General features: G+C 40.2%; 1 non-coding gene across 1 annotated transcript; it reads right to left on the reverse strand.

Annotated features, from left to right (window-relative positions):
• Window positions 1–4,602: 4,602 nt before the first annotated feature.
• On the reverse strand, window positions 4,603–4,674 carry LOC127690291 (small nucleolar RNA SNORD50). Its single transcript, XR_007979019.1, has one exon. It is a non-coding gene; the product is annotated as a small nucleolar RNA SNORD50 (small nucleolar RNA).
• Between the last annotated feature and the right edge of the window lie 10,517 nt (window positions 4,675–15,191).

Genomic DNA, 15,191 nt, shown 5'->3' on the forward strand with positions numbered 1-15,191 from the left:
CCAGTGTTGCAGAGATAACCTTAAAGATTCACAGTAGATTGAAGCACCAGCCAGTGACAATAAGACCATCCAACACCTGGAAGAACCAGATGGCTAAAGGCAAACGTAGGAATGTTACTAACAGAAACCAAGGCATTATGGCAGCATCTGAACCCAATTCTCCAACATTAGCAATTCCTGGATACCCTAACACACCAGAAAAACAAGATTTGGATGTAAAATCACTGGTCATGATGCTGGTACAGGAACACATGAAGGACATACTTAAAGAAATTCAGGAGAAAATCGATCAAAAATTAGAAGCCCTTACAAGGGAAACACAAAAATCATTGAAAGAAATTCAGGAGAATACAAAAGCCGATAAGGAGGAAATGCAAAAATCACTTAAAGAAATACAGGAGAACTTTGATCAACAGGCAGAAGTCATGAAAGAGGAAACACAAAAATCTCTTAAAAGAATTAGAGGAAAACACAAACAAGCAAATGACAGAACTGAGCAAAAACCTCCAGGATCTAAAAACAGAAGTAGAAACAACTAAGAAAGCACAAAGGGAGAAAACTTTGGAGATAGAAAACCTTGGGAAGAAATCAGGGACCATAGACGCAAATATCACCAACAGAATCCAAGAGATAGAAGAAAGAATCTCAGATGCCGAAGATACCATAGAAACCATGGACTCAACAGTTAAAGAAAATGCAAAATGCAAAAAGCTTGTAACCCAAAATATCCAGGAAATCCAGGATACAATAAGAAAGCCAAATCTAAGGATTATAGGCATTGATGAGAGTGAAGATTTACAACTTAAAGGGCCAGCAAATATCTTCAACAAAATTATGGAAGAAAACTTCCCTAACCTAAAGAGAGAGATGCCTATGAATATACAAGAAGCCTACAGAACTCCAAACAGACTGGACCAGAACAGAAATACCCCCCGTCACATAATAATCAAAACCCCAAATGTACTAAACAAAGAAAGAATACTTAGGGCAGTAAGAGAAAAAGGGCAAGTAACATATAAAGGAAGACCTATCAGAATTACACCAGATTTCTCACCAGAGACCACGAAAGCTAGAAGATTCTGGGCTGAGCTCATGCAGACTCTAAGAGAACACAAATGCCAGCAGAGACTACTATACCCAGCAAAACTCTCAATTACTAAGATGGAGAAACCAAGATATTCCATGACAAAACCAAATTTACACAATATCTTTCTACAAACCCAGCCCTACAAAGGATAATAGGGGAAAACACCATTACAACGATGGAAACTTTACACTGGAAAGAGCAGGATATTAAGCTTCTTTCATCAAACCCAAAGAAGATAACCACACACATATAAAATTAAAATCAAAAATGATACGAAGCAATAACCACTACTCCTTGATATCCCTTAACAGCAATGGACTCAATTCCCCAATAAAAAGACATAGACTAACAGACTGGTTACGTAAACAGGACCCTACATTTTGCTGCATACAGGAAACACACCTCAGTGTCAAAGACAAAAACTACCTTAGAGTAAAAGGCTGGAAGTCAATTCTACAGGCAAATGGTCCCAGGAAACAAGCCGGAGTTGCCATTCTAATTTCAGATAAAATTGACTTTCAACCTAATGTCATCAAAAGAGACATGGAAGGTCACTACTTGCTGGTCAAAGGAAAAATCCAACAAGTAGAACTCTCAATCCTGAACATCTATGCCCCAAATACAAGGGCGCCCTCATTCATAAAAGAAACTTTAATAAAGCTCACAGTACACATTGCACCTAACACAATAATTGTGGGTGACTTCAATACTTCACTCTCACCAATGGACCGATCAGGAAAACAGAAACTAAACAGGGAGACAATGAAACTAATTGAAGCTTTGAACCAATTGGAGTTAACAGATATATATAGAACTTTTCATCCCAAAGCAAAATAATATACCTTTTTCTCAGCACCTCATGGTACCTTCTTTAAATAGATCATATAGTTGGTCACAAGACAGACCTCAACAAATATAAGAAGATTGAAATAATCCCATGCCTCCTATCAGATCACTAATGAGTAAAAGTGGTCTTTAGTAACAGTAAAAACAACAGAAAGCCCACATACACATGGAAACTGAACAATACTCAATGATACCTTGGTCAAGGAAGAAATAAAGAAAGAAATCAAAGATTTCTTAGAATTTAATGCAGGCACAACATACACAAATCTATGGGATCTATAGTGATAAAAACTGCGTGGTATTGGTACAGTATCAGGCAAGTGGATCAATGGAATAGGATTGAAGACCCAGAAATGAACCAACACACCTATGGTCACTTGGTCTTCGACAAAGGAGCTGATAGCATCCAGTGGAAAAAAGATAGTCTTTTCAATAAATGGTGCTGGTTCAATTGGAGGTCAGCATGCAGAAGAATGTGCATCTATCCATTCTTTTCTCCTTGAACCAAGTTCAACTCCAAATGGATCAAGGACCTCCACATAAAAGCTGACACACTGAAATTAACCGAACAGAAACTGGGGAAGACCCTGGAGGACATGGGCACTGGGGAAAAGTTCCTGAATAGAACACCAATAGCTTATGCTCTAAGATCAAGAATTGACAAATGGGACCTCATAAAACTGCAACGTTTCTGTAAGGCAAAGGACATCGTCAAAAGGACAAAACGTCAACCAACAGACTGGGAAAGGATCTTCACCAACCCTAAATACGACAGAGGGATAATATCTAATATATACAAAGAACTCAAGAAAGTAGAACTCAGAGAACCAAATAACACCATTAAAAAGTGGGGTACAGAGCTAAACAAAGAATTTTCACATGAAGAACTTCTGAGAGCTGAGAAACACCTTAAGAAATGTTCGACATCATTAATCATTAGGGAAATGCAAATGAAAACAACCCTGAGATTTCACCTCATACCAGTCAGAATGGCTAAGGTCAAAAACTCAGAAGACAGCAGGTGATGGCAAGGATGTGGAGAAAGAGGAACACTCCTCCACTGCTGGTGGGATTGCAAGATGGTGCAACCAATTTGGAAATCAGTCTGGTGGTTCCTCAGAAAACTGGGCATGTCACTTCCTGAGGACCCTGTTATACCTCTCCTGGGCATATATCCAGAGGATTCTTCAGCATGCAATAAGGACACATGCTCCACTATGTTCATAGCAGCCCTATTTGTAGTAGCCAGAAGCTGGAAAGAACCTATGTGTCCTTCAATGGAGGAACGGATACAAAAAATGTGGTATATTTACACAATGGAGTACTATTCAGCCATTAGAAACAATGAATTCATGAAATTCTTAGACAAATGGATGGAGCTGGAGAATATCATACTAAGTGAAGTAACCCAGTCTCCAAAGATTCATGGTATGTACTCACTGATAAGTGGATATTAGCCTAGAAACTTTGAATACCCAGGACATAATCCACAAATTAAATGATGTCCAAAAAGAATGGAGGAGTGGCCCCTGGTTCTGGAAAGACTCAGTGCAAGAGTATAGGGGAATTCCAGAACACGGAAGTGGGAAGGGGTGGATGGAAGAACAGGGGGACAGAAGAGGGCTTATGGGACTTGCGGGGAGTGGGGACCCAGAAAAGGGGAAATCATTTGCAATGTAAATAAAAAATATATCAATAAAAAACAAACAAATAAAAAAAAACCCTGCAGAACCATCTCTTCAGCCCCTAAGGATATTTTTGCAATTCATATTTATGTGTGTTATAAATGGATAAGAAAAATCTGAATGCAAATCAATATACAATAATAGAATTTTGGGTAATTTAAAAAAAAAGAATTTAGAAAGTAAAGCCCATTAAGTCTTAGGACTTGGGAAGCAGAGGCAGGTGGAATAAAGACAATCCAGTCAAAGAGAAACCCTGTCTTAAAATTTAGAAAGGAATAGGGAGGGCTGGACAAATGTGATGAAATCATTGTTTGACAATTTCACTGGGAAACCTGATAATGTGTACAATCATGGTAGTTAGGAGACTGACATTAGTGCACTTAGCACCCTAACTCTGAAAACTCAATTACCATGGAAGTGGAACATGTACCAAGGCACTCTGGTTAGTCTTCTGACAAAAACTGAATTGGAGAAATATTTGCAACTGAATGTTGATTGCAGCACTCTCAAATATCCACTGTGGGATGCCTAAGGAAATAGCTCATGATTAAGTTTACAATCACTGAGATGGTGACCTGCTGCTTTAAGTTCATGATTGCATTCACTCTGCTCAGTCTGTACTGCTGTGTCAGCTCACCACAACCTTCACAGAACAGAGCACCCTCAATGGATTGGCAAAACAATCCATTTACATACAGCCCACAAAAAATGTACAAGAATCAACTCTGCAGGCTATACCAGATGCTGTCCTGATCACTAGACAGATTAACAGGGACAGCCAGGGCCATGGAGACCCCATCTCAAACATCCCAGTACTAATACTGTGCGTTTTCTTCTTGTCTCTGCCTTTTCTGGATGTTTATTACATCTAGTTTTCATTCTCAAATCTTGTGTCACTGGGCCTAAAAATAAAAAACAAAGAAACACAGGCATTACATTACTGCCAAAATTAAAACAGATCACAACAGACCTTTGTAATGGTCCATCTCAGAAGCCAGATCCATAGTTGTGGTTTTTCAATAGGAATTCAGGTTCAGGATAGGATTATCATAGACTAGACCAACTTCATTAAGTTCAGCACAGGGCTGGAAAGATGGCTCAGCAGGGAAGAGCACTGTCTTAGTCAGAGTTTCTATTCCTGCACAAACATCATGACCAAGAAGCAAGTTGGGGAGGAAAGGATTTATTGAGCTTACACTTCCACATTGCAGTTCATCACAAAAGGAAGTTAGGACTGGAACTCAAGCATGTCAGGAAGCAGGAGCTGATGCAGAGGCCATGGAGGGATGTTTCTTACTGGCTTGCTTCCCCGGGCTTGTCTTCAGGTCATCAACTTCTGGATATAGTTCATCACTGTTCAGACCAGGTATGTCCCACAACTTTAATTTGCACCCTATGCATTCACTACAGTCATTCCAAATTGAAAAGGCAAGAGTAGTTGGTTGGCTTTGGTTTTCCAGCACTATTTCAGAAAACATTTACAGGAAGCTGATTCTATTTCACAATGGTAAAAATGTATGCTGACAAAAATATAAATCTAGGTTTCTTATACACCTTTCAAAAGATTCAGGTTTTAATCAAGTTACTTTCTGTTACAAATTCTCTTGGATGCTATGGGTTTCCCTCCATCTAAGGAAAAGAAACAAATTTTAAGCATCATACACCACTTCTTATTGCTCTAATACTTCTAGTAGAAAACTAAGCTATATCACCCTTACCTTAGCATTGTTTTGCCACTATTTTGACCATGGGAGGAATGATGTCACCATTGTTCAGGTGAAAGGATTCATGTGCATATAATCGGGTTTCTCTTGGGTGTCACCAGTACCTTCTGAACAGCACAAGAGGCCTAGCATATTTTTCTGCAAACCCTGCTGTGTAACAACCCACCCAAAGTAGGACCAAAGAACCAGAAAGCAAGCAGCCTTCAACCAGTCTGTCCAGTCCCAATCTCCCCAGGGCCTAGGTTCCAATCCTGAAACTCTTTTGCTGCTGCACATTTCCCCTAGGAAGTTTCCATGGGTACCCTGCTCCACAGACCCAGAGCCTCTAAATTCACTCTGCATGCCCACAAATCAGTTGGTCATCCAGGCACTTAAACCACACACCTACAGAAAAAGAAGGAATATTCAGCTTTCCAAGCAGCTCCCCTTATACCTTCAGTTAAGGGAAATAGAGGCTGCCCCTCCCTCTAGCACCTATTGGACAGAAGAACCCATGGGGTGTGGCCATTCCTGGAGCAATGCCTGGAGGTGTGCTCAGTGGTCTTTTCCCCCAGGGCATTCCTGGTCATAGTGAGCACCTGCCAAGTGCCTATCCGGTTCTGTGCTCACTCCAGCAGGCTCCGCACCACCTGTCTATTCCAAATCTGGCGACCCACTCAGCTTGATGTGGAGTGGGAGTGGCTCCAGATTTCAAAGGAACAACTGCAATTGGAGGTGAGGTCTCCTCCAATTTCCATCCTAGTTGGTTGGCACACATGGTTGGTGGCTAGGAGTGGCCTTGACATCACCCTAACTCTAGCCCAGGTGGCAGGGGCACCTCTGAAGGGACCTTGGAGGATAGAACTATGCAGGTGAAACCAAGGAGCCCTGCTCATGTCTGCACATGTATGTTGAGGATGAAGGGCAGCCTTAAGTGTTGTCCCATGAACACCATTTTCTTTCCTTTGAGAAAGGGTCTCTTATTGATCTGGAGCTCACAAATGAGGCTAGACTGGCTGAGCACAAGTCTAGGAGATCCTCCAGCTCCCAGCTCTGAAACTATAACCATATCCACAACGAACATCTTTTTTTTATGTGGTTCTGGGAGTGAATCAATCTTGGGTACATGGGCTTGCAAAGAAAATGCTTTACTGAGCCATATACACAGTCACATTATTAGGTTCTTTTGTTTTGTTTTGGGTTTTATTTTTTTGGTTTGTTGTTGTTGTTGCTGTTTTGAGACAGGGTTTCTCTGTGTAGTCCTGGCTGTCCTGGAACTCACACTATAGACCAGGTTGGCCTTGAACTCAGAAATCTGCCTGCCTCTGCCTCCCAAGTGCTAGGATGAAAGGCGTGTGCCACCATGCCTGGCTCGGAATTAGGTTTTTAAGGTTACTAGATGAATGTCATTTTCTAAATGATTTTGGTATGTTTTTTTAATCTTTTTTAAAAAAGGCTTATTTATTTCATCATAAGTAAATAAATAAACACAATAAAGTACACTGTAGCTGTCTTCAGACACACCAGAAGAGGGCACTAGATCTCATTACAGATGGTTGTGAGCCACTGTGTGGTTGCTGTTATTTGAACTCAGGACCTCTGGAAAAGCAGTCAGTGCTCTTAACTGCTGAGCCATCTCTCTAGACCTGTAGTTTAAATCTTCTGTTTAATTCATCACAGTTTAAAGTCGTCACAGTAACAAGAGAATTTAGATAAGTGGTTTTCAACTTGTGAGTTGACAGCCCATTGACAAACCTATATCTGCAAAAATATTTACATTATGACTTATAACTAGCAAAATTATGAATTAGCAGTGAAAATAATTTTATGGTTGGAGGATCATCATAACATGAGGAACTGTATTAAAAGGATGCAAAACTAGGAAGGGTGAGAACTACTGATTTAGATAATCAACTTTTGTAAAAAGAATCATTTTGGGTCATGGTTTGAATGCTCCAGTGCATAACTGGTTTCAGGCACTGTGCTGGGCCTGTGGTAAGGCTGGGGGTTATGTTGGAAGTGCATAACAGAGCAAAAGGATTCACCTCATGGCCAGAAAATGAAATAGAAGAGAAAGAAACCAGAGACCCAGAGACTCTAAGAGTGCCCCTCCACTGACCTGAAGGCCGGGTCGGCTGCTTCTTAAAATTTCTACCATGGGCTGGCAAATGTTCATTGTCAACTTGGTAGTACATAGAATGATATAAATATGGGATATAGATATGGGTGTATATGTGAGATATAGGTGTAACTCTGAGGATGTTTCCAGAAAACTTGAACAGGTAGAGAAGATCAACACTAATATAGATGGCATCAACCACCGGGGAGTGGGGGTCTTAGACAGAATAAATCTGAAAAAAATGGAAAGCTAACTGAGCAGCAGCATTCATTCCTGACTGTGGAGGTGAGGGACCAATTGCCTCACACTCCTGCTGCCAGTCCTGGAGCCATTTTTTTCCATCACCCTTTCTCCTAATTGGTAGATTATATTCTCAAAACAGGAGTGGAAAATAAACACTTCCTTAATTGCTTCCCTTTGAGTACTTTGTCATAAAAGTGGAAAAGTACAACCACCTTCCAGTATTGCCAACAGGAGACCAACCATCTCATACATGGGGTTTTGGGAGACGCTGAATGTGCAAACAACTGCATCTTGCTTTAAAAATGAGAAAGATGCATGGAGATCTGAGTTAACTAATGCCACAAAATTAATGAGATTCCAGACTCATAACCATGTCATCAGAGCATGTTGTTAGTGACTTCACGGTAAGCACTGATGATGAACAGTGGGAACAGAAAAGAGGCAGAGTGGACCCTGGCACTGAAAAGAATGGCAGCCCCAGTGTCTCATAGAAATTTAAGATCAGGGCGGCGGCGGCTGCAGCGGCAGCGGCAGTGCAGCAGTGGTGCTCTAAGAGCAAAGAGCAAGAATTGACAAATGGGACCTCATAAAATTACAAAGTTTCTGTAAGGCAAAGGACACCACCAAGAGGACAAATCGGCAACCAACAAATTGGGAAAAGATCTTCACCAATCCTACATCAGATAGAGGGCTAATATCCAATATATATAAAGAACTCAAGAAGTTAGACTCCAGAAAACCGAACAACCCTATTAAAAATGGGGTACAGAGTTAAACAAAGAATTCTCACCCGAAGAACTTCGGATGGCAGAGAAGCATCTTAAAAAATGCTCAACTTCGTTAGTCATTAGAGAAATGCAAATCAAAACAACCCTAAGATTTCATCTTACACCAGTCAGAATGGCTAAGATTAAAAATTCAGGAGACAGCAGGTGTTGGAGAGGGTGTGGAGAAAGAGGAACACTCCTCCACTGCTGGTGGGGTTGCAAATTGGTACAACCACTCTGGAAATCAGTCTGGCGGTTCCTCCGAAAACTGGGCACCTCACTTCCAGAAGATCCTGCTATACCACTCCTGGGCATATACCCAGAAGACTCCCCACCATGTAATAAGGATACATGCTCTACTATGTTCATAGCAGCCCTATTTATAATTGCCAGATGCTGGAAAGAACCCAGGTATCCCTCAACAGAAGAGTGGATGCAAAAAATGTGGTATATCTACACAATGATGTACTATTCAGCCATTAGAAACAATGAATTCATGAAATTCGTAGGCAAATGGATGGAGCTAGAGAACATCATACTAAGTGAGGTAACCCTGACTCAAAAGGTGAATCATGGTATGCACTCACTAATAAGTGGATATTAACCTAGAAAACTGGAATACCCAAAACATAATCCACACATCAAATGAGGTACAAGAAGAAAGGAGGAGTGGCCCCTGGTTCTGGAAAGACTCGGTGAAACAGTATTTGGCAAAACCAGAACGGGAAAGTGGGAAGGGGTGGGTGGGAGGATAGGGGAAGAGAAGGGGGCTTACGGGACTTTCGGGGAGTGGGGGGCTAGAAAAGGGGAAATCATTTGAAATGTAAATAAATTATATCGAATAAAAAAAATAAAAAAATAAAATGGAAAAAAAAAGAATATAAGATCAGACTCAAGAGAATGAAGTAGTTTTGCTTTCTTTACATTTTAAAATGTTTAAGCTGGGCGTTGGTGTCACACCCCTTTAATCCTAGCACTTGGGAGGCAGGGGTAGAGGCAGGCAAATTTCTGCGTTCAAGGCCACCCTAGTCTACAAATCCCAGGACAGCCAGGGCTACACAGAGAAACCCTGTCTTGGAAAAACAAACAAACAAACAAACAAACAAACTATATATTTAAATGTGTACATGTGCTTTGACTGCTTGTAAGTCTGTGTGCCAAGCACATGCAATGCCTGCGAAGTCGAGAAGAAGGGATCAGAATCCCTGTGACTGGAGTAACAGGCCCTTGTGAGCCACTCTGAGAGTCATGGAAACTGAATCCAAATCCTATAGAAGAGAAGCTAGTTCCTTTAAACTGCTGAACAACCTTCCCTTTTGTTGAATTTCAGAAATCACATGGCTTTTGTTTATATCCCAAACAATGCCTACCATCCCTGGTGCCTGCCCCCTCACAGAGTCTCCCCATTCCCCCTCCCATTTGCATCTGAGAGGGTACTCCCCTATATCCTGAGTATCCCTGTACCTGGAGCATCAAGCCTCTGAAGGATTAGCCCACTGAGGCCAGACAATGCAGCCCTCTGCAAATATGAGCCTAGAGCCATGGGTCCTTCTATGTGCACCCTTTGGTTGCTAGTTTAGTCCCTGGGAACTCTGGGGGTACTGGCTGGTTCATATTGTTCTGGCTATGGGTTGCAAACCCCTTTAGCTCCCTCATTCCTTTTTCTAACTCCTCCATGAAGACCCTGTGCTCAGTTGGCTGTGAGTTTCGACCTCTGTATTTGTCAGGCTCTGGCAAAGCCTCTCAGGAGATAGCTATATCAGGCTCTTGTCATCAAGCCTTCTTGGCATCTGCAATAGTGATTTGGGTTTGATGTCTGTATATGGGATAAATCCCCAGGTGGGACAATCTCTGGATGGCCTTTCATTCAGTCTCTGTTCTAGTCTTTCTCTCTGTATTTCCTTCCATGAGTATTTTGCTCCCCCTTCTAAGGAGAACTGAAGCATTTATATTTTGGTCTTACTTCTTCTTGAGCTTCATGGGGTCTGTGAATTATATATTGGGTATTCTGAGCTTTTGGGCTAATAGTCACTTATTAGCGAGTACATAATGTATGTGTTCGTTGTGTCTGGGTTTCTTCACTCAGGATGATCATTTATGATTCCATCCATTTGCCTAAGAATTTCTTGAATTCATTTTTTTTTAATAGCTGAGCAGAGACGGGTGGTGAGGGTGCACACCTTTAATCCCAGCACATGGGAAGCAGAGGCAGGCAGATTTCTGAGTTCAAGGCTGGCCTGGTCTACAGAGTGAGTTCCAGAACAGCCAGAGCTACACAGAGGAATCCTGTCTGGGAAATCATCTAGCCACTTTGTTGATGTTGTTTATCAGATGTAGGAGTTCTCTGGTCGAATTTTTGGGGTCAATTAAGTATACTATCTTATCATCAGCAAGTAGTGATGTTTTGACCTCTTCCTTTCCAATTTGTTTCCCTTTGGCTTCCTTTTGTTGTCTAATTGTTCTTGCTAGGACTACCAGTACTATATTGAACAGGTAGGGAGAGAGTGAACAGCCTTGTCTAGTCTCTGATTTTAGTGAGATTGCTTAAAGTTTCTCTCCATTTAGCTTGATGTTGGCTACTGGTTTGCAGTATACTGCTTTCACTATGTTTAGGTATGATCTTTGAACTCCTGATCTTTCCAAAACTCTTCACATGAAGGGATGCTGAATTTTGTCAAATTCTTTTTCAGTATCTAATGAAATGATCGTGTGGTTTGTTTCCTTTGAGTCTGTATATGTAGTGGCTTATATTGAAGTATTTCCATACATTGAAATAGTTCTGCACCTCTGGGATGAAGCCTTTTTGATCAAGGTGAATGATAATTTTGATATGTTCTTGGATTCAGTTTGTGAGATTTTTATTGAGTGTTTTTGCATCGATATTCACAAGGGAAATTGGTCTGAAGTTCTATTTCTTTGTTGGGTATTTGCGTGGTTTAGATATATGCATAACTGTGGCTTCATGGACCCAGTTGGTTAGTATTCCTTCTGTTTCTTTTTTGGGGAATAGTTTGAAGAGTATTGGTATTAATTTTTCTTTGAAGGTATGCTAGAACTCTACACTAAACCCATCTGGTGCTGGGCTCTTTTTTGTTGTTGTTGTTGTTGTTGTTGTTGGGAGACCTTTAATGACTGCTTTTTATTTATAGGGATTATAGAACAGTTTAGATGGTTTATCTGATCCTGATATTACTTTGGCACCTGGTATCTGTCGAGAAAATAGTCTGTTTCATTCAGATTTCCAATTTTGGTGAATATAAGCTTTTGTATCAGTATTTGATGTTTTTTTTTTAATTTCCTCAATTTCTGTTGTTACATCTCCCTTTTCATTTCTGATTTTGTCTGATACTGTCTCTGAGCCTTCTGCTTAGTCTGGATAAGTGTTTTATCTAAATTGTTCATTTTCTCAAAAAATCAACTCCTGGATTTGTTGATTTTTTTATATAGTACTTTTTTGTTTCTCTTGGTTGATTTCAGCCCTGAGTTTGATTATTTCCTGCTGTCTACTCTTTTGTTTATTTGCTTCCTTTTTGTTCTAGAGCTTAAACAGTTAAGATTCTAGTGTATGCTCACTCCAGTTTCTTTTTGAAGGCACTCAGAATTATGAGTTTTCCTCTTAGCACTGCTTTCAATTGTGTCCCAGAAGTTTGAGTATATTGTGGCTTTATTTTCATTAAAACCTTATGAGTCTTTAATTTCCTTCTTTACGTCTTTCTTGAACAAGTTATTATTGAGTTGAGCATTGCTCAGCTTCCATGTGTAGGCTTTCTGTTGCTTTTGTTGATATTGAAGACAAGTCTTATTGATCTGATAAGGTTCAGGGAATTATTCAGTCTTCTTGCATCTGTTGAGGTCTGTTTTCTGACAGCTTATATGCTCAAGTTAGGAGAAGGTACAATGAGGTACTGAGAAGAAGGTATATTATTTTGTTTTAGGATGAAAAGTTCTGTTGATATCTGACAAATTCATTTGGTCCATAACTTCTGTTAGTTTCACTCTGTCTCTGTTTAGTTTTTATTTCCATGATCTTTCCATTGATCAGAGTGGAGTGTTGAAATCTCTCACTATTGTTGTGTGAGGTGCAATGTGTGCTTTGAGTGTTAGTAAAGTTTATTTTATGAAAGTGGGCACCCTTTCACTAGGAGCATAGATGTTTAGAGTTGAGAGATAGATTGAGTCTTCTTGGTAGATTTTTCCTTTGACCCTTATGAAGTGTTCTTCCTTATACTTTTTGATAATTTTTGGTTGAATGTTGAATTTATTAGATTTTAGGATGGCTACTCTAGCTTTGTTGAGACCATTTGCTTCAAAAATAATTTTCCAGCCCTTTACTCTAAGGTAGTGTCTGTCTTTTACACTGAGGTCCCTTTCCTGTATGCAGCAAAATCCTGGATCCTGTTTACATATCCAGGTGTTTTAGTTTATGTCTTTTTATTGGGGAATTGTGTCCATTAATGATGTTAAGAGATTAAGGAATAGTGAGTGTTGCCTCTTGTTACTTTTTTTTTAATTGATATATTTTTTATTTACATTTCAAATGATTTCCCCTTTCCTGGCTCCCCACTCCCCGAAAGTCCCATAAGCCCTTTTCCCTTCCCCTGTTCCCCCATCCACCCCTTCCCACTTCCCTGTTCAGGTACTGCCCTATACTGCTGCACTGAGCCTTTCCAGAACCAGCGGCCACTCCTCCATTCTTCTTGGACCTCATTTGATACGTGGATTATGACTTGGGTAATCCAAGTTTCTAGGCTAATGTCCACTTATCAGTGAGTGCATACCATGATTGATCTTTTGAGACTGGGTTACCTTGCTTAGTATGATGTTCTCCAGCTCCATCTGTTTGTCTAAGAATTTCATGAATTCATTGTTTCTAATGGCTGAATAGTACTCCATTGTGTAGATATACCACATTTTTTGTATCCATTCATCAGTTGAGGAACACCTGGTTTCTTTCCAGCTTCTGGCTATTATAAATAGGGCTGCTATGAACATAGTGGAGCATGTATCCTTATTACATGTTGGAGAATCCTCTGTGTATATGCCCAGGAGTGGTATATCAGGGTCCTCCAGAAGTGACGAGCTCATTTTTCTGAGGAACTGCCAGACTTACTTACAGAGTGGTTGTACCAATTTGCCACCCCACCAGCAGTGGAGGAGTGTTCCTCTTTCTCCACATCCTCACCAGCACCTGTTTTCTCCTGAGTTTTTGATCTTGGACATTCTGACTGGTGTGAGGTGAAATCTCAGGGTTGTTTTGATTTGCATTTCCCTAATGACTAATGATGTTGAACATTTTTTAGATGCTTCTCAGCCATCCAAAGTTCTTCAGGTGAAAATTCTTTGTTTAGCTCTGTACCCCAATTTTTAATAGGGTTATTTGGTTTTCTGGGGTCTAACTTCTTGAGTACTTTGTATATATTCGATATTAGCCCTCTGTCAGATGTAGGGCTGGTGAAGATCTTTTCCCAACTTGTTGGTTCCCGTTTTGTCCTTCTAATAGTGTCCTTTGTCTTACAGAAGCTTTGTAATTTTGAGGTCCCATTTGTCAATTCTTGATCTTAGAGCATAAGCTATTGGTGTTCTCTTCAGGAACTTTTACCCTGTGCCCATGTCTTCAAGGGTCTTTCCCAGTTTCTTTTCTATTAGTTTCATTTTTTGACTGTTGTGTCAATGTTTTCTATAGTATCTTCTGCACTTGAGATTCTTTCTTCCATCTCTTCTATACTGCTGATGATTCTTGCATCTATGACTCCTGATCTCTTTCCAGGTTTTCTATCTCCAGAGTTGTCTCCCTTTGTTATTTCTTTACTGTTTCTATTTCCATTTATGGATCCTGCATGGTTTTGTTCAATTCCTTCACCTGTTTTGTTGGGCTTTCCTGTAATTCATTAAGGGATTTTTGTGTTTCCTCTTTAATGGCTTCTAGATTTTCACCCATGTTCTCCTTTATTTCTTGAATGGAGTTATTCAAGTCCATCTTAAATTCCTCTATCATCATCATGAAATGGGACATTAAATGAGTATCTTGATTTTCTGGTGTGTTGCAGTGTTCAAGGTTCACTGTGATGCGAGAGCTGAGTTTGGATAATGCCAAATGGCTTTGGTTTCTGTTGCTTATGGCCTTGCCCTTGCCTCTCAATGCAGCAACCAGTCATGCACTAGAGCCTTCAAATCATGACCCAAAATGATCTTTTCTCTTTAAAATGTTGATTATCTAAATCAGTGTTTCTCAACCTTCCTTGCCTTTTAATACAATTCTTCATGTTGTGGTGATCCTCCAGCTATAAAATTATTTCCATTGCTAATTCATATTTTTTGCTAGTTATAAGTTATAATGTAAATATTTTTGTAGATATAGGCTTGTCAATGTGGTCTCAACTGAAAAGTTGAAAACCACTGATATAAATTTTCCTGTTATTGTGATGAGACCTAACACAGAAAATTTAAATGACAGGGCTGGTGTATTAGTTTGGGTTCTCTAGAGTCATAGAACGTATGTGCAGTCTCTATATAGTTAGGGAATTTGTCGATGACTTACAGTCTATAGTCCAACTCCCCAGCAATGGTCAGAAGCATCTGTGGATGAAAGTCCACAGATCTAGCAGTTGCTCATTCCCAGGAGGCAAGCAGGCAAAGAAGAGTGAGTAAATCTTCCTTCTTCCAATGTCCTTATATAGATCTTCAGCAGAGGGTGTAGCCCAGATTAAAGGCTGTAGTTCTCCAGCAGAGGGTGTGGCCCAG

Source organism: Apodemus sylvaticus, chromosome 7, assembly GCF_947179515.1.
Source record: "Apodemus sylvaticus chromosome 7, mApoSyl1.1, whole genome shotgun sequence".
Taxonomy (NCBI): domain Eukaryota; kingdom Metazoa; phylum Chordata; class Mammalia; order Rodentia; family Muridae; genus Apodemus; species Apodemus sylvaticus.